Here is a 20509-nt window from a genome sequence, read left to right as displayed (position 1 = left end):
AAAAAATAGACAGATTATTTGAGTTCAACATGGCTAGTGTGAGCAGAGTTAGGAACATATGGGAGACCTTTAAGGTGGTCATATGGGGGAGGCAATTGACAAGATGGGTCATATCAGGAAGGACTTGTTGGATAGGATCACCAAGACTGAGGCAAAGATATGACAGGAAGACGTAGAGCAAGCATAGAAAGGGGAAGGGTGGAAGAGGGTTGTGACATTGAGACAGGAATGTATTGCAGATTGGGATAGGTTGGGTAAACACCATTTTGCCGTATACACAGAGAAATTTCACGAGGAAGGGGACAAACCTGGCAAGACATTAGCATGGCTGTGGAGACGAGACGTAAGAAGGGCAATGATAAATGCTATTACTGATGAATACAGTGAAACTGTGAGAGCACTGAGTGTGATAAATGACATATTCAGCAGATACTATAGATAATTGTATGGTACAGAAACTATGGGGAACCAACAGGTTATAGAGGAGGCCCTGTCCCTGATTGAGCTGCTTCGATTAGAGATGGAACAAGCGGCAGTGCTGGATGCCCCTTGATGGAGGATGAGCTGAAGATAGTTATATTGTCACTGACATCAGGTAAAATGCCAGGGACTGATGGAATGACGGCAGAGTTTTAGAAAGAATTTGTTACAGAACTGACACCCAGACTGCTAGAGACGCTGACAGAAGCATATAAGTTGGACGAGCTGCCGTGCTGATCTTAAAACCAAATAAACCCCCATTAGAGAGCAGCTCGTACAGGCTGCTCTCTATGGTGAATCAGGACAGCAATATCCAGATGGCGCTACTCGCAAACAGACTAAGAAATGTAGCGAGTACCCTGGTTCACACAGATCAAACAGGGTATATCCCAGGCAAAAATACCCCATGGAACTTGCTGAGACTACATCATATATTAGGCAAGACCAGAGTGAGTAACTGTGGAGTTGGGTACCAAAACTCCTGAATTTGTCTGCAGCCCACTTAATAGCCAGAGCTTCTTTATCTACAGTCACATAGGCCTTCTCCGGACGCTTCAATAGTCGTGATGCAAATGCTACCGCATTCTCTTTCCTTCTTCAATTTACATCAAAACCGCTCCCAATCCAACATTACTTGAATCGGCCATGATCACTGTACCTCTGCCCCTCTTGCAGTTTTGTAAAGCTGGCGCTGCTGCTAATGCTCTCTTTTAGTGTTGCAATTAGTTCTCACACTTGGCATCCCATGTAAATGTTTTGTTTATTTTTATCATTTCTTTCAAGGCAATAGTGTGATCAGCAAATCCTCGAATGAACTTTGAAAAGTATTCCCTTAGATCAATGCAAACTCTGACTTTTCCTGAGCTCTGTTTTACTACAACTAGAAGTGACACTAATTCAGATACATTGATGCTCTCTATGATTTCCTGTACTTCCAGCTTCTTCAACTCCAGATTTACTTCATCTCTAATTGATATTGGAATGCTGCATAGTTTCTGTGTAACTGGTTTACATCCTTGTTTTAGTATTATACGATGTGTAAATCCTTTTAAGCAGCCTATTTAATCTTTAAATACTTCAGTTTTTCCTTTCCTTCTAGATATTCAATTATAAAAATGGACTCCACTGCAATCGGATCCAGCTGTACCTTCAACAGCCTCTGGTGAGTCCAACTCAGAAGCGGAGATGCCCAATTCTTGCACACATATACGTGCCCGTTGGCCTGTCTTTCTTTGAGGCCCAAGGTTGCTTCAACCAGCCAATCAGGTCAATTTTCACCCCACCTCAAGCTCTTGGATTGATGTCCACTTCATGTAAGTACTTGGGTCCAATTGTTTTCCTTTCCACTTCAGGGATCAGTGCATATTTAGCTCCTGAATCAACCATCATCACAACTGGTACACCATTAATCTGGATGATCGTGTTGGGACTATAAAGATCTCCTTCTTCATTTCCTTCTGCTGAAATACACTCTTCACCTTCATCACTGTCTTAATTTCCAATCCAGTTCGTGAAGGTATTCTTGTTTCTACAGCACCTAGCCAGATGACCCCTTCCATTGCAAATTCTGCAGATTATCACATCTGTAGCATGTCCTTGATTAAGTTTGCCCTCTCTGCCTTTGTCAACCTCATCCTCTTTGAAATTACATAGTAGAACCTCTTCTATTATCTCTATTTGTTGTATCTCTCTTTTCACTGCTATATCTGGACTACCGGCTGTCACTGTTCCATCTTCTTCTCACGCTCTGATTACCTACCACTGCGACTGATTCCCCACTGGATGGGTGCAATGTGCTCTCTGGGGCAGCTTTAACTGTGATCTCTTTCACTCTGCCTTCCAACGCCTTCACACATTTCTCAGTGTGTTCAACCTCCTTAGTCAGGGGTAGAAGTGTCTCCAGAGGCAGATCATCCTCCGCCCACAGTTTATCAAGTACTTACTGCTGCAATGTAACATAAATTGATCCCTCAATCTTTCCTCCAGCTAGTGATTGAATGTACACGTCCTGGCTAGCTTCCACAGTGCTGTGATGTACTGTTCTACACTTTCTCCCTCCTCTTGTATCAGTTTCCTAAACTGGTATCGTTCTAGTATCATGCTTAGCGTTTTTTTTCGTAGGGTTTTCTCATCTTCTTTATAGACTATTCATATTCATTCATATTCCCACTTTCATCAGCCATCAATTCAGGTAGGTTGTCACATTTTTCTTGTCCTGGCTGTCCTAAACAATGTAAAAATAGAGATTTCCTTCTTTCCGCACTATAATTTGTGCCACACACTACATTGGCATAATGTTCAACAACTTTCAGCCACCTCTTCCATGGCAAGACGGGTTCACCAACATCAGGTAAAAACATTGCCGGTGGGGGCACACTATGCATGACCAAATCTCCTTCTCCCCGTTGGGTAGCCGTGATTAATGTGTCCCAATCAAAGTTGTGGCACTATCCTTTTTAACTGTCTATTGTAGTGCTCTATTGCTTGGGTTGGTAGAAAGGTTACTCAATAAAATGTCCAAAGTGGATTGGTAAATATATATATTGTTTTTACTGGGACGAGGAGGAGGCTCTATTGAGGCCTTATGCACTGTCTAAATGTCATCCAGAGCGCCTGACCATCTAAAATGGCCTCGCATCACATGACAGATCCTCACATTGCTGGGTGTTTTTTTTCTATTCAGTTCACTTCATCTCTACAGGCTCCAGATTGCCAAAAATAGCACTAGAGTCTACACCGCCATCACGCTAGCTGCTCTCACCTTGTCAGGAAATTGTACACTCCCTGCAGATCTCACCGTGCTGCAAGTCACCATCACAGGGCACGCTGAACCTGTACTGCTGCTGCAAATCCAATGCTGCCCACTTTGTGGAGTCGGGTACAGCACTGGAGCTTGGACAATTAGTTTGGCATAAGAATATTTATTAATTAAATGTAATATGTATATATATATCACACAGCCTGCGTTAGCGGCAGTGTAGTTATGGTTAAGTTGCTAAACCCATAGGAAGACCAATTTTTGGGTGACTTATAACTTCGCTCCCACTGGAGGAATCCTCACCAAGCTTTGCAAAAAAAGTATATGGCCTGTTCTGAATTTCTTTTCGGCAAGTTTGGTGAGGTTTTGTTGTGGGGGGGCAAAGTTATAGGGGGCCCCACATTTTTTTTATATAGACTGAATGGGCAAAACCTTTGGGCACGCCTACAGGCTGCACGGTTGGATAGATTTTAACCAAATTTGCAGCAGGAGAGGGGACTTGGTTTTGAAAGCGTGCTTTTGTGTGTTTAGTGGAAATCCGACCAGTACTTTTCTTGAAAAGAACTGAAATGTATGTCTCAAAAATGTAGTGATATCTTGCTCCGCTCCGCAGACCCATTTCCACGGACAAAAGTCTCATTGGTTTGCAGTACGCCGTGATGTCAGCAAACATTGAACGGGGCCAGTGGTTGGCTGGAGGGAAGCGTGCTGTGCATCAAAATATTTGGGCAATGCTGCCATGGTGTATTGGAGGACAGTGCAGTGCTGAAATGGCCTGGCGAACATACTATACACCATGTGGTGGTGGGAAGAATGGGTGGAATGGCTGGGGGAGTGAGAAGTGGTTCATCTGAGATATGTTATTAGGTGGAAGAAGATGGTGGTATGCCTGCAGTATCCATTCGTACTGTGGCAATTTGCGGGTCCCTCCACAGGCGACTACCATATGGGGGAATGCAGGCAGCCTTTGTTACGGCACAGTAGCTTGTGCCACGAACTCTCACCGTGGTGATTGCTGGCAGCTGAGTTGCTAAAGGGGAGTGCATTGCACATGACCTAAACATTGTAACACAGCGCGTGCTATGATGTGTTGCGTGTGGCAAGCCTGTAGCCCCTTCCATGCATGGCTGGAGGCCTTGCACCGACAACTATGGAACCTCGTTGTAAGTAGGTTTGACATTGTTGCCTTGTGTGTGTTGTTTGTCAACATTGCATACATTGTTGGTTCGATGTGAGCACCAGAAGTGAGCTGACATGCGTATATTGTTGGTTCCATGGGTGTGGTCATTGTTAGAAGATCCTACAGTTTTCAGTGTATAGCTGGAGATGGTGCAGTGCCACGTCATGCAGTGTGCACAGTGGGTGCAGTGTTGGAATACTGTCAGTGTAGAAGAGGGTAGGGTTCAAGTGCAGCTTCTATGTGCTTGGATACTACAGTGTGTCAACTGGGTGCAATGTTCTAATAGTGTGTGCATAGAAGTGGATGGGGTTGAAGTGCATATTTTATGGGCTTGGGTAGTGTCCATTGCGCAGAGTGCTAACTACTGTACTGCACTGAAGTATTGGTTTTGTGGACTGAATAGACTGTTGGGAGCAGGGACACTGTTGTGAACAATCTTTTAGGTTGGTTGGCAGTAACAACATAGTATGTGAATAAAAGTGGGTAGGGTTGTTGGAGGCTGTGTTATGTTTGTAGAATCTGCTATCTATTGCATGTTTCCATATATTGCTGTATAACGGTGCAGAGGTTGGGTAGGAATGCAGGTGGCTGTGGTACGTTTGTGGATTCTGGTACTTGGTCACATGTTGGCATGCATGGTTACATTACTTTGCGGTTGGTGTGTCCAAGGCTTAGACTTTTGGATGCAGGGCAAAGGCCATAGGCTGTGGGCCATGCACCCAAGAGCCAAGGCCTTGACCACACCCACCGCAGCAATGCAGTTTGGACTCTGCATCAGTCAGAGGGTGGTGACCTGTAAAGAATGGCTGTGGAGCACATTTTAGACTTTATAGAGCACCAGAAGTGAGCTGACCTGCGTACATTGTTTGTTCCATGGGTGTGGTAATTGTTAGAACATCCTACAGTTTTCGTTGTATGGCTGGAGATGGTGCAGTGACAAGTCCTGCAATGTGGACACTGGGTGCAGTTTTGGAATACTGTCAGTATAGAAGAGGGTAGGGTTGAAGTGGATCTTCTATGTCCTTGAATACTCTGCTTTGTGGAGATTGGTGGGAGTAGGGCCAATGTCGTGAACATTTTGTGGTTTGGTTGACAGTGACACAATTCTTAGTGAATGGAAGTGGGTAGGGGTGCCAGAGGCTGTGGTATGTTTGTATATTCTGCTAACTGTTACATATTTCTATGCATTGCTGTGTTATGGTGTGGGGGTTGGGTAGAAGTGCCGCTGGCTATGTTACATTTGTGGATTGTGGTAGCTGGCCACATGTTCGCATGCATGGCTCCATTATGTTGTGCTGGGTGTGGGCAAGGCCTAGACTCTTGTGTGCATGGCCAAAGCCGTGATGGGTGAAGCTCTGGATGATTTTGGATGCTGAAATTGGGAATTCTTTTAATGTTAATATTAATGTTAAAGGACATTTTTACCGCGCACTATCAACACCAGAGTGGTCCCCTGGTGCACTGGCGGTTCAGAAAGAGGAAGGGAGGGTGGGTTAGTGGGAGAAAGCAGGACAAGTGCAAGAGAGCAGTGATGTGCTGTTGGCGGTCTCAGCCCTGTGGGTCTGTTGGCTGGGCCTGGGCCTGGGGTGTTTGCGGCCGGTAGTCGTTGTGTACTGTTGTGGAAGTGTATGTGTGATTTTTGTTGTGTTGTTGCAATGTAGTGAAGTTTGTGCGGTTTGTTGTGCTGTAGGTTTGTGGTTGTGTTTGTTCAGAGTTTGAGAGGTGTATGCAGAGGAGGGAAATTGTTAGTGGAATTGGTTAGTTGGCATCTCTATCCTGAATTGAGGCGCAGGGCTTGTGTAGTCTCCCCTGATGCGCCATTGATCTGGGCCCATCTTGCATTCAATGTCCCTCTCATATCTGTCTCCCACCTCAACCAGCCTCCCTCACCACCCCACCTGTCCTCCCTTCCTACTTCTGGGGCCGGAGCACCTGCCAATTGACCACCACTCAGCTAGTCTGGTGATTGTCTTTGTCTCGACAATTCAATTGACACTTTGGTACCTGGTGGAAACCAAGGGGGAGTGAGGTTGTTGGTGGGATTTTCTGGGGTAGTTGGCTCCGTCTCCATGTGTTTCAGTCTATCTGGTGTCATCCGTCCCAGTACTGCGGGAGCTACCCTGCCGGTTCTGGGCTATCAGTATCCTTTCCAGTATAGTCATCCTTTTCCTCTGTTGTTTCGGTTTTCAGTTTCAGTCTGTGGTCTTGAAGAACCACGTTTTTAGTAATTTTCTGAATTTGTGGTGATCTTCCGTGTTTCTTATATCTTTTGGGATGTTGTTCCAGGTTTTTGCGGCTAAGTGGTAGAAGGAGGTGCCTCCAAGTTTTTTCTTAAGGTATGGCTTTTGATACAGGTGGATTTCGTTACTGAATCGGAGGGGCATCTTTGGTTTGTAGACTGAGATTTTCTTTTGAAGGAATTCTGCTCCTTGTCCTCTGATTGCCTTGTGCGTTATGCACATAGTTTTAAAGGTGATGCAATGTTTTACTGGGAACCAGTGTAGTGTTTTTAGGGAAGGAGTGATGCGGTCTCTTCTGGATAGTTTGAGGAGTAGTCTGGCTGCCGCATTTTGGATTTGTTGTAGTTTCTTCAGGAGGTATTCTGGTATTCCGAGGTAAAGGCTGTTTGCATAGCCGATTCTATAGTGAGTGTGAGTGTTTTGTGCGTAAAGGAGAGGAATGGTAGGATTCTTCTTGCCGTGTGGAGGAGGAAGAAACATTTCTTCACTGTTGCGTTTATTTGTGGTTCTAAGGTTAGGGTATTGTCCATCAGGACTCCCAGATTCTTTACTACCTTAGATGGTGTTAGTGCGGTTCCCATTTCCGTTGGCCATAGAATGGCGGTTTCATTCCCTTGGTCTTTGGATATGATCATTATTTCAGTCTTTCCTAGGTTGATTTGTAGGTTCTTGGCATTCATCCAGATGAAGAATTCTTTCAGACAGTCGATTAGAGTTGAGTGATCCGCTTCTTTGTCTTTGATTTTGTAGATGATTTGGGTGTCATCGGCGTAGTTGTAGCAAGTAATGTATTTTTTGAAGATTCTGATGACCGGAGTCTGGTAGATGTTGAAATATAGTGGCGATAGTGAGGATCCTTGTGGTACTCCACAGTCGTTAACTCGTGGAGTGGATTTGAATGGTTTAACGCACACAGTTTCTGTTCTGTCTGCTAGGAATGATTTAGTCCAGAGTAGTGCTATGTCTGTTATGCCTATGTCTTTTGGTCACAGTGTCATGGCTAACTGTGTCAAAGACTGCGGAGAGGTCGAGTAGAATAAGGGCTGAGGTTGTGTTTGAGTCTGTGTTAGTTTTAAGGTAGTCCCAGATGGAGAGTAGTGTTGTTTCCGTTCCTCTTGCATATTCAATTCCTCCTATTGAAATCAATGAAAAATATATTGAACCACAATGTAGAAAGATTTTTTTTTTAATCCATCATGGATTTCCTTCCCATAGACCCAATGACTTAATCAACGAACACAGAAACTGAGCAAATTGCACAGTACACTGGTTTGAACTATAGTACTTCTAAAGTACTAACTAATGAGGGTCAACAAAATACAGAAATGTCTATGCAATGCAATACTCATTGTAAACTACCTCCACTAACATGTGATTTTTTATTTTATCACAGTGATTGAAAACAAATTTGTGCTCCAACTACCCATGTCATGAAAAAACTGTATACAACCACAAAAAGTCAAACAGTAAGTATATAAGGATTGGACTCAAACACTGCAGCACAACACACCCATTCAAACAAACACCTGACGATAAACTACAGTCCAAAATGTTTGCTTCCATGGTATCCTATGCTGCAACGCTTGTTGCCAAATACTACAATCGTAAATGCATGGCCTGGCCAAGACTCTTCATACAGTCTCAACAAAGGAAACAGTAAGTATATAATAATTAAACTCACAAACACCGCAACATAACAGAACTTTCTACTGGAGGTGCTTTGGAAGCACACGCAACAGGCACTTGAAGTGTCTAACGGTAAATATGGAGTGCTGTACAGAAGTTATAGTGTTGGATGCAGAGGTATTGGCTGTCATTTGTGCATGCATGTGTGAATATTATACATTACCCAATAAGGGAGTGCTGGAAAAAGAACAGTGGAAAGGGAAGAAGTACTGTCCCTGCTTTACTGGGGCACGGCCCTCGCTGTAGCTGGGAAAGCGCATGTGCCACATCCTGCCATTCTGAGCAAAGTGGGCATGGAAATGGAACTGGGGGGATTATCCAATCAGGTGTTCAGGGTGTGGTTGATATGAAGGGGCAGTTCTATTTTTTCCCAATACTCTGTGTACTGAGGTTGGTAGATACCCTTGTGCAACATCTGCTAATTTCGGGTTATAAGGAGCGGACGCTTTGTGGGGCAGTCTCTATGAGTGCAGTTTCTGGTGATGTCATCAATGACATTTATGATGTCATCTTTGATGTCCTGGGTGTTAGTCTTAGCAGTGCACGGTGGTGGCGCGAGTTATGGTTGCTTAGCTTACCATAACTGGCGAATTTCAAGGGTTTTTCGGTTTTACTTGGAACCATAACGTCCCTTTGACAAAGTTTTTTCACTGAATTTCATAGGTTTTTAGTAGCGCAACTTAACCATAACATCCCTTTAACAAAGTTTTTTCATTGAATTTCATAGGTTTTTATTAGTGCAACTTAACCATAACGTCCCTGTAACATTTTTTTTAAACTAAATTTTAAAGGTTTTTATTAGTGCAACGTCACCATAACATCCTTTTCAATAGATGAAGACCACTAACATCTTATGTCCTCAAAGTGGGAACGCCGGGTGGTAAAAAAAACAAAAAGATTTTCCTTCCTACACCGGGACGCCTGCGTCCCGGTGTAGGAAGGAAAATCTTTTACCAAGATGGTCACCATGGAAAGGGAAGGCGGGGTGTATAAAGAACACAACAGGGCATGAGAGGGGGTGGGGGGAACAGGGGAGACACATGGCCATGAGCGGGGGGTGAGACGGAACAGGGTACAAACGGGGCATGAGCAGTGGGGGGGAAAGGAAGGAAACACGGGGCATGAGCGGTGGTGGGGGGAACACGAGAGAGACACAGGGCATGAGCAGCGGGTGGGGAGGAACATGAGGGAGACACGAGGTATGAGCGGGGGGTGGGGAGGAACACGAGGGAGACACGGGGCATGAGCCGGGGGGGTACAGGGCACACACGGGACATGAGCGGGGGTGGGGGGAAAGGAGAGAGACAAGGGGCATGAGCGGGGGTGGGGGGAACACGAGGGAGACGCGGGGCATGAGTGGGGAGTGGTGGGTAACACGAGGGAAACACGGGGCATGAGCGGAGGGTGGGGGGCAACAGGAGACAGACACGGGGCATGAGCAGGGGGTGGGGCCAACAGGAGAGAGACATGGGGCATGAACGGGGGTGGGGAGAACAGGAGACAGACACGGGGCATGAGCGGGGGGTGGGGAGAACAGAGGACAGACACGGGGCATGAGCGGGGGATGGGGGAACAGGAGACAGATACGGGGCATGAGCGGGGGTGGGGAGAACAGGAGACAGACATGGGGCATGAGCGGGGGGTTGGGGGCAACAGGAGACAGACAAGGGGCATGAGCGGGGGTGTGGGGGGCAACAGGAGAGAGACACGGGGCATGAGAGCGGAGTGGGGGGGTACAGGAGACACACACGGGGCATGAGCGGGGGCAACAGGAGACACACACGGGGCATGAGCGGGGGGTGGGGGGAACAGGAGACAGACACGGGGCATGAGCGGGGGGTGGGTGGAACAGAAGACAGACACGGGATGAGCGGGGGGTGGGGGGTAACAGGAGAGAGACACGGGGCATGAGCGGGGGGTGGGGGGGTGCAGGAGACAGACACGGGGCATGAGCAGGGGGTGGGGGGCAACAGGAGAGAGACACGTGGCATGAGCAGGGGGTGGGGGGCAACAGGAGACAGCACGGGGCATGAGCAGGGGGTGGGGAGAACAGAGGACAGACACGGGGCATGAGCGGGGGATGGGGGAACAGGAGACAGACAAGGGGCATGAGCGGCGGGGGTGTAGGGGGCAACAGGAGAGAGACACGGGGAATGAGCGTGGAGTGGGGGGTACAGGAGACACACACGGGGCATGAGCGGGGGCAATAGGAGACAGACAGACACAGGGCATGAGCGGGGGTGGGGGGAACAGAAGACATACACGGGGCATGAGCGGGGGGTGGGGGGCAACAGGAGAGAGACACGGGGCATGAGCGGGGAGCGGGGGGGCAGGAGACAGACACGGGGCATGAGCAGGGGGTGGGGGGCAACAGGAGAGAGACACGGGGCATGAGCGGGTGGGGGGAACAGGAGACAGACACAGGGCATGAGCGGGGGCAACAGGAGAGAGACACGGGGCATGAGCAGGTGGGGGGAACAGGAGACAGACACGGGGCATGAGCGGGGGTGGGGGGTACAGGAGACAGACACGGGGCATGAGCGGGGGGCAACAGGAGAGAGACACGGGGCATGAGCGGGGGGTGGGGGGAACAGGAGACAGACACGGGGCATGAGCGGGGAGTGGGGGGCAACAGGAGACAGACACGGGGCATGAGCAGGGGGTGGGGGCAACAGGAGACAGACACGGGGCATGAGCGTGGGGTGGGGGAACAGGAGACAGACACAGAGCATGAGCAGGGGGTGGGGAAAACAGGAGAAAGATACGGTGCATGAGCGGGGGGTGGGGGGAACAACAGACACGGAGCATGAGCGGGGGCTGGGAAGAACAGACACGGGGCATGAGCGGGGGGCAACAGGAGACAGACACGGGGCATGAGCGGGGGCTGGGAGGAACAGGAGACAGACACAGGGCATGAGCGGGGGTGGGGAGAACAGGAGACAGACACGGGGCATGAGCGGGGGGTGGGGAGAACAGGAGACAGACACGGGGCATGAGCGGGGGCGTGAGGGGCAACAGGAGACAGACACGGGACATGAGGGGAACAGGAGACAGATACGGGGCATGAGCAGGGGGTGGGTAGAACAGGAGACAGACACGGGGCATGAGCGGGGGGTGGGAGGAAGGGGAGAGAGACACACGGGGCATGAGCGGGGGTGGGGGGAGGGAGAGAGACACACGGGGCATGAGCGGGGGGTGGGGGAGGGAGAGAGACACACAGGCCATGAGCGGGGGGTGGGCGGGAGGGAGAGAGACACACGGGGCATGAGCGGGGGGTGGGCGGGAGAGAGACACACAGGGCATGAGCGGGGGTGGGCGGGAGGGGGCGAGACACACGGGGCATGGGCGGGGGGGTGGGGGGTGTTTAGAGGGACACACGAGGCATGAGTGGGGGGTGGGGGGAAGGGGAGAGAGACACGGGGCATGAGCGGGGGTGGAAGGGAGGGAGAGAGACACACAGGGCATGAGCGGGGGAGGGAGAGAGACACACGGGGCATGAGCGGGGGTGGGCGGGTGGGGGAGAGACACACGGGGCATGAGCGGGGGGTAGCCGGGAGGGCGAGAGAAACACGGGGCATGAGCGGGGGTGGGGGGAGTGAGATACGCGGGGCAAGAGCGGGGGGTGGGGGGAAGGGGAGAGAGACACACGGGGCAAGAGCGGGGGGTGGAGGGGCGGGTGAGAGACACACAGGGCATGAGTGAGGGGGGGAGGGAGAGAGACACGGGGCATGAGCGGGGGTGGGGGGAGGGAGAGAGACACACAGGGCATGAGCGGGGGATGGGGGGAAGGGGAGAGCGACACGGGGCATGAGCGGGGGGGTGGGCAGGAGGGGGAGAGACACACGGGGCATGGGTGGGGGGAGGGAGAGAGACACACGGGCATGAGCGGGGGTGGGGGGGAGGGAGAGAGACACGGGCATGAGGAGGGGGTGGGGGGAAGGGGAGAGAGGCACACGGGGCATGAGCGGGGGGTGGGGGGAGGGAGAGAGACACACGGGGCATGATCGGGGGGTGGGGGAAGGGGAGAGAGACACACAGGGCATGAGCGGGGGGTGGGGGGAGGGAGAGAGACACACGGGGTATGAGCGGGGGGTGGGAGGGAGAGAGACACACAGCGTTCGTGTGCAGGCGGCAGATCCCGCTCCTCGGCCTTCCGCTGGCCACCGTGTGCCGATGGCGTGAGCGGGGGGCTGGAGGAACAGGGGAGACACGGAGCATGAGTGGGGGTGGGGGGACAAGAAGGACACACGGGGCATGAGCGGGGGTGGGAGGAACAGGAGACAGACACAATACTTACTGTGCAGGCGGCGAGGAAAAAACATGGCGGGCGTCTCTAAAGCCAGACGCACTGCACGCTTTTACTGCATCCAATGAGAGAGCACGTCAGATGTCCGCGGACATCATGCAAGCTGCTTGCCCAATCACCGTCCTGTCCGCGGAGCGAACACAGATATCACTAATTTTTTTCACTTACATTTTTTTACTACTGGACGGATTTACACCAAATGAAGCAAAGCATACTTTCGGGACCAAGCCGTCGCCCCTGCCACAAATTTGGTGTAAATCCGTCCAGCGGTTTGGGCTGTAGGCGTGAGCAAATTTTTTTCCCGTTATGACTATGGAAAAAAATGTTTTGGGACCCCCCCTATAACTTTGCCCCCCCCGGACGAATCTTCACCAAAACTTTGCAAAAAAATTCAGAGTGACCCAAATACTTTTTTTGCAAAGTTTGGTGAGGATTCGTCCCGGGAGAGCGAAGTTATAAACCGCCCAAAAAGTGCTCTTCCTATGGAAACACCAACTTAACCATAACTACATGGCCACTACAGTGGCCATGTAATTCATGAGATGGGGACTATGAATGCAAACCCTGCTTATTCCTCCATCCATTTTCCACAACCATCTGTGTTCGCTCTCCAGTCATTCCAATCTCGAGTTCCCATGTTATGGCATACTGCAGTACGCACAATACTACAGTAATGAAAAATATGTGGTGGCCTCTCTGGATGCCATTAAGGCATTTGAATCGGTCTGGTGAGACTGGTTGTACGTGTCTTTGCGGCACTTTGGCATTCGGAAAGGCTTTTTGAGATGTTTTAGATTAATATTCACAAAGCCAGCAGCTAGAGCGAAGACTGGTAAACAGGTGTCAGACAGATAGGAACTAAAAGAGGAAACTGGAACTAAACAGGGATGCCCACTTTCTCCCATGTTGTTTATACTCTGGAACCCCTGGCTGTGTTACTGAGAACGGAATATGCCGATCCAGGCATAACAGTGGATGGGAAGGCGCATGTAATCTTGCTACATGGAGACGACATGCTGCTTTACGTGTAGAACCCAAAAGTAAACGTACCGTACATTCTTGAGATCTTAGATAACTTTGCAAAGCTTTCAGCCATAACCATTAGCCGCGAGAAATCATGCTTATTTCCATTGGCTGGGTTAGCGGGTCTGGACCGTACACTATTACCTAGAACAGAGTTGCAGTGGTTTACTGACACCTTGGAGTGAACGTGTGGCACGATTTTAGAACTTCACATGAGAAGAACATGATGGGAGCATACAAAGGGGTCATCTTAATTGTGTGTACCCCTTGTGTTTACAAGTCCGTTCAACATAAGTGGACACACTGGCTGACTCTACAGCACAGAGATACTAATGGGCGTGTTTACATATACATATAATCAACATCACAAACAACTTGTACAACATGCTTTTTTATCTGTTCATTTGATTTATAATTGATTTTCAAAAATGAAAAAACCTGTTGCATGCTCGGCATTACATCTCTTTAATTAATCATAAAGAACCAGACAATGTTCACCTTACCATCTCAACCACATAGACTCAACTACTGTAGGTAAAAGCAGTAGAGGCATGTGTCTGTTGCTCAGGTAAAATTTGGAGATTGACCCAGAGAATGTAAATGATGTTTTCACATAACTGATTGTCGCACATTTTTAAAGCAATTAATCAAGTTGTGTGCCAGGATTCCGGAACCAAGGGGTTAACTAGTGGGTTAGCCCAGCAGGATGTAGGATAAGCAACACAGGCCAACATCAAGTTCTTCTGGAAGAATGTGGCCAGTGATTTCTTCAATTGTCTGTGTCTTGTTATCTCAGGGCTTTGCCACCAGAATATGAGGGAAGGTGCGCACTCCGTCACATCCACCGTCATCCGATGCCCGAATCTCAAAATGTTGAAGCTGGTTCGGGACCAAGTACCATTGATAAATCATGCTACACATGTTCTCTTTATTTTCGGCACATAGTGCGGCTGTGCTTGCTATTCACAAAAACAACTCACCCAATTTCTCATCCCATTCCAGACTTAGGTCTGTGTGCCATGTTTTAACATATGAGTGGATTCCAGATGTGGTTGCATTGATGAACAATACGTGTATACCCAATATTAGCTCTTTAGAAGTTTGCAATGAAAATATTAGTTTTTCAAAGAGAGTTAAAGTTATGGTTGCTTCCACCTCCTCCTCCTCCCCTGCCCTGCACAAGCCTGTCCTGAACACCCAGTGTCTAATCTATTAATGGTGTACTCAACCAGTTTCAGGCACATAACATTCATCTGCAAATACAAAACGTATTTAACAAATCTCAAATAAATGGGGAACATACTCACAGGCCCCTCTTCTTCACTTCTCAAAGTCCCGAGTTTTAGATCCTTGGGTGAAACTGGGATTTCAATGTATTGGTGTTGCAGGAAAGATGGGAGACCAAATGTAGTGGCCAGATTGTCCCACGCATGTGTCAAGGTATGGTCAGCAGAGGCTTTGTGCATAGTCAAAAGCCTCTAAGATCTACTAAGCAGATTGTGTATTGCAGCCTTACCCATTATGTCTTCTTCACTTGATAGATGACAGGCTCGGTTCTATGTGATGTTGTCGAATATTAAAGGCTGCACACAAAAAAGGTTTGGTGTGGCCTTTAACATTTGTCCAAAATCATTTTTCAACCTCGCTAGCCCCTCCTCACTTCTTAAATCAGAGGGGTTCTCAGCCCAAACCCCCCCATTATTCCTGCTCCCTCTCCCCCATAGCCATCCCTAATCTCTCCCCCTTCTGATACATAGAGCATTACATACACCCCTTCTCCCACCCCCCTCTCCACACACTTCAAACACCACCCTTCAACATACACACAGACACGCAAACAGAGAGACACACTCTTACCTCACTCCGTATTCCGCGCCTGCCAGCGCCTGCGCGCCCTCATGTGCCACAGGGGCTTAACAGTTAGATTTAGAAAGACCGCTCTGTGCAGTCACAGAGCAGTCTTTCTACATCGGGCTTTGAAAATGTCTTTTTTTACTAAACAGCTTCACTAGTGCAGCAAAATAATATCTAAAATAAGGACAGGCCAGTCCTCCCCTATCCCTAGGCCTAGTGAGTACTGCTTTAGCCGCCGTACAAAATCATTCACAATATTCTGCACAGTCTCAAGCACTGACCTCTGGAACTATTGTCAGTAAAATCTATAAAAGACGCAGGATTCGAAGGAAAATATACATCTTGATCATGATCATTCCACCAAACCATGATATGGCCAGTTCTTGTCAATAAGTGCAAGTCTATCTTAACCTGTCTCAGAAGTTCAGGCTAGTTAGCTTTGCACAACACGCTTGAAGCCAGAGGCTCTTTTTAAGTCTTCTTGAGTGTGAATAAGATGCAGCATAGAGGAGACAGTGGGCCTCATTACGCGTTTGGGGGTAGCTATGCCCTTAATAAGGGCATGGCTACCCCCAAACCCGGGTCCGTGTCCGGGTTCCCTGAATGGGAAAATACTGGGCCATTCGGACCTTAGAGGGCCCGGTATTTCCCCATTCAGGGAACCCGGACCCGGTCCATCCCTGTTCCCATTTGAGCCCCCATAGGGAAGGGGGGCGCTGGGGGGAACGCGAAGCATTTCCCCCCGGGGAAGTTTTTGGTGCTGCACATGGCCAGCGAGTGGCTGTTGGGGCAGAGCGCTTCTCCAGGGTATTTATGGGGCTAGGGAAGGTTCGGGAGGCAGGTGACGGTTGGACTTGGTGATTTTGAAGTCCTGTCGCCTGCTCCCGAGCCTTCCCTGTAACTGGGCCTAGTGTGGCGAGAGTAGAGAAGGTGACGTAGGGTCTTGTCAGGAGTTAGTGGAGGGTGGGGGTTAAGTGTAGTGGTAGGTGGAAGTTTAGTTCCAAAAAAAAAGAACATTTTAGGTTTTGGGCGAACAGTTGAATATATTTAGGGGTATCGTAAATAAGTTACCCCCCCTTAACGGAGCCGCCGCCGGCGTTTTCTGGGGTCCTGGCGGGCGGTTTGGGCTGGTAGTACGGCGTTGCCCTGCACGGGTTTTCGGTGTCGGTTGGGGAGACGGGGTGCCGCGCGGGGGCGGGGAATATTGGCGGGGCTTAGCATTGCCCTGGTGGTCGCGTGGAGCGCCTGAGTGTCCACTCACCCGGTGCCGGTCCCGCCCCGCACGGGCTTTCCTGGTTTGTGGGGTTGGCAGCAGGGGGGTAGTAGCTGCGCTCGTGTGGCCCGGGAGTGGAAGGTGCCTTCTGTCACAGGGGGCAGAGCAGTACCCTTAAAAGGGCCGCGCTTATGTGTTCGGTGACTGCAATTTAGTGCGGTTCACCACGTGAGCCACCAGGGGGCAGGCCGGTGCTGAATTTAAGTTGTGCACAGGGGTTTCCAGGGTTGTTTTAAAAAAAAAAAAAAAAAAAAAAGAGAAGGGGATTTGTTAAGGGTCCAGCGTCAGTTGGTGGTGGCTCCTAGGGTGTGGTATTGCATTGAGCAGTAGTGGAGCTAGGGGAGAGGGTTCCCTTTAGGGCAGGAGTATTTTCGTGGTGGGGGGTTAAATAATAAAAGAAAAAAAAAAATCAAAGGAAAGAGATATAAAGGATAGTCGGTACTTTTGATCTAATTAGCTCGATTAGGTTACTATTGTTATAGGGCAATTTTCTTTGGTTCACCCCTTACTAGGGGTAATTTTTCCCCGGGTAGGTACCGGCTTGGGGGCGTAGTTAGCTAGGGAGCGGCTAGGTGCATATATTAGTGCGCTACCAGACTAGTTGTGCACGATAGTGGGACAAGGAGCAGGCAAGAAGGGGCTGGTTGATGCTAGGGCTCTGAGGGAGGCCCTGGAAATCATCAGCAGGGCAACTAAGGCCCAACTGGAGGGGGCGGCGGGGGAAGTTATGGGCGAGGGGGAGATAAGGGGGGATAGACCGCAGCATAGAGCGGCAGCTGATGGGGCTCTCGCGGCAGTGGTGGCTTGCACCCCCGCGGCGGGGAGAGGGGAGGTGTGGGAACCCAGGGGCAGGAAGACGAGGAGGGAGATAGACATGAGGGCATCCGGGGGAGAAATGATTTCGGGTGGGCAGCCATCGGGGGAGGGAGTGAATGATAGCCCTAGGGAAACTGGGAGTGCCCAAAAGGAGGTGGCTCTAGCAAACGACAGTGGGGCCACTGTTGGGGCGCAGAAGGGGGTGGCAGGGCAGAGGGGAAGAGGGGGAAAATACCTGCAGAAGAGTGCGGGTGGGAGAAGGAGAGAGAGGTCCCCATCGATTGAAGAGGATAGGGCGGGGCGCGGAACGGCCCCCCCGGGGAGGAGGAGTGAGGGCAGAGGGCGCTGCGCAGCCCCCGCGGGTCATGTGGAGGTAGAGGGTTTGAGAACGGCCCCTCCTCGGTCAGCGCACGGAGAGCCTAGAGGGTGCAGCACGGCCCCTAGCAATGTGGACTCCAGGGTGGATGTCGGAACGCCTCGCCCGAGAGAAGAGGACCAGGCAGGGGTTTCCGCGGCCCCGCTGAGAAGACGTCAAAGGAGTGGCGGGGCGGACGCCCCGGGCTCACAGGAGGATGATCAACTCGACTGGGGCACGAGCTCGCAGCCACAATGGTATTTGAGGGGTGATGAGGGTGGTTTGGAGGATTATGTGGGGCAGTGGGAGGGGGAAGGTTATAGGGTGGTGGGGGAAAGGGGGGAGGAGAGAAGATATTGGGGGTGGGATCTGGAAAGGCAGGTGCAAGGGGGTCGGGGGTAGGAGGGCGGGGGAACTGTTGGCTGGGTGAGTCTGCTGAAATGTTTTGTCCCCGCAGTAGGAGCCCTCTAAGAAAAGAGATGAGGAGCATTGGTGTGGACGCCAGACCGCAGACGGCTGATGTGGAAAGAGGTGAGCAGGAAAGGGAATGGTCTTCTGCATGGCAGAGAGGGGTCACAAGAAGGGGGACGGGAAATGAAGGATCTGGACTGCAAGGGGTAAGGAAAGAAGTTGGTGTACAGGCCATTGGAGCCTTGGGGGTTGAGAAGAGCATTTGCTCAGTGGAGATTCAAACGGACAAGGTGGTGGAGCCATTGGGGCTCGAGGTGCAAGATGGAAAAGAAAAGGAGGTTGAAGTGAAAGGCAAGGAGAAAAAACTGCCATACATGGGGATAACAAAACCGTTGGGGGCGCACTTGATGGCAGCGACCAGGGAGAAGATTCAGGCGGGGGAATTTGTAGACGTTTTTAAATTGCTCCATAGGGAAGTGAGAGCTAAGGAGGGGTCTAAAGAAGAGGAGAGGGAACTAGCTGCGCGCCCAAGGGTACCGGTGACTATTGAGAATTGGACGTCAGCATTTATCATTTATGCCAGTGTTTATTGTGAAAAATTCCCTGAGCGTTGTGTGGCCCTACTTAAATATATGGACGTCATTAGGTAGGCTTTCACGAGTTTTGGGGGCTTTGCCAGGGTAAGGTATGATGAGGAATTCAGAGCGATAATGACGGAGGACAGTCAGGCGGTATGGGGGGATATAGATATGGATCTTTGGCTGCAATGGATGGCCCCAACGAGGCCTGCCCCGACATTGCACACAGCAAGTGGGCTGCCGGTGCCTTTCCGGCCCTTTCTTGGTCGCCCCGCCCATGAAGGGGTGGGGGGAGGAGGCAGAGGGCAGTCCTCAGCGGCGTGTTGGGCGTTTAATAAGGACGGCTGCACAAGGACCCTGTGTAGGTTCAGGCATGAGTGTAGCAAGTGTGGAGGAAAACACCTTCTTACGCAGTGTTTCCAACAGGGAGACAGGGGGAGGGGGAGAGGTGCAGGCAGAGGGGTTGTGGGGAAAAGCTTCTACGCCAATTAAAGTGGGGGTGCTGCAGAAATGGTTGCAATTTTATCCAGACAGGGAAGGGGCGAAGATTTTGAGTGAGGGGTTTAGTCAAGGTTTCAGATTGGGGTACCAGGGCCCAAGGGTGCGCCGGTGGGCTGAAAATCTGAAGTCAGCCAAAGAAAATGTTGAAGTGGTAAGGAATAAATTGAGCAAAGAAATAGTGGAGGGAAGGATTGTAGGGGCATTTGATGACCTGCCGGGTGACTTAGTTATATCCCCACTGGGGGTGGTGCCCAAGAAGGCTCCGGGGGAGTTTCGATTAATACACCATTTGTCATGGCCGGAGGGCATGTCAGTCAATGATTTCATTGCCCCGGAAGAATGTGGGGTTGTATATGCAAGTGTTGACCAGGCAGTGGAGCTGGTAAGGAAAGAAGGGCGGGGGGCCTTCATGGCCAAGTGTGACATCAAAGCGGCTTTCAGGTTATTGCCGGTGCACCCGGAGGATTTTTGGTTTTTAGGCTTGCAGTTTGAGGTGCGCATATACATAGACAAAGCCTTGCCAATGGGGTGCGCAATTTCCTGTGCGCTGTTTGAACGATTCAGCGCCTTCTTACAGTGGGTTTTTTCATTTAACTCGGGGTGGGAGAGTGTGCTGCACTATCTGGACGATTTTTTGTTCATTAGCGGGGCAGATAGAGAGGGAGAGTGCAAGGGAATGCTAAAGTTGTTTCAGGAGCTAATGGAGGAGTTGGGTGTGGCGTTAGCGGAAGACAAAACTGAAGGGCCTGCAGTGGTGTTGACATTTCTGTGAATTGAACTGGATTCAGTGGCTATGACCTCACGCTTGCCGCACGACAAGGTGAGCAAACTGGTGGTGTTGCTGGAAAGGGCGCTAGGGGCCAAGAAAATGACGCTGGTTGACATGCAGAGATTGGTAGGGCATTTGAATTTTGCATGCAAGGTGGTGGCCCCAGGACGTTTTGTTGGAAAATGGCGAGGGCTATGGCGGGAGCGAAGTGCCCACATCATCGGATAAGAGTATCGGGGTCAGTGAGGGAGGACTGCAGAATTTGGCTGCGTTTTTTGG

The sequence above is a fragment of the Ambystoma mexicanum genome, chromosome 6p (genome assembly GCF_040938575.1).
Source record: "Ambystoma mexicanum isolate Mex_15411 chromosome 6p, UKY_AmexF1_1, whole genome shotgun sequence".
Classification (NCBI taxonomy): Eukaryota; Metazoa; Chordata; class Amphibia; order Caudata; family Ambystomatidae; genus Ambystoma; species Ambystoma mexicanum.
This window is presented reverse-complemented; position numbering follows the sequence as displayed.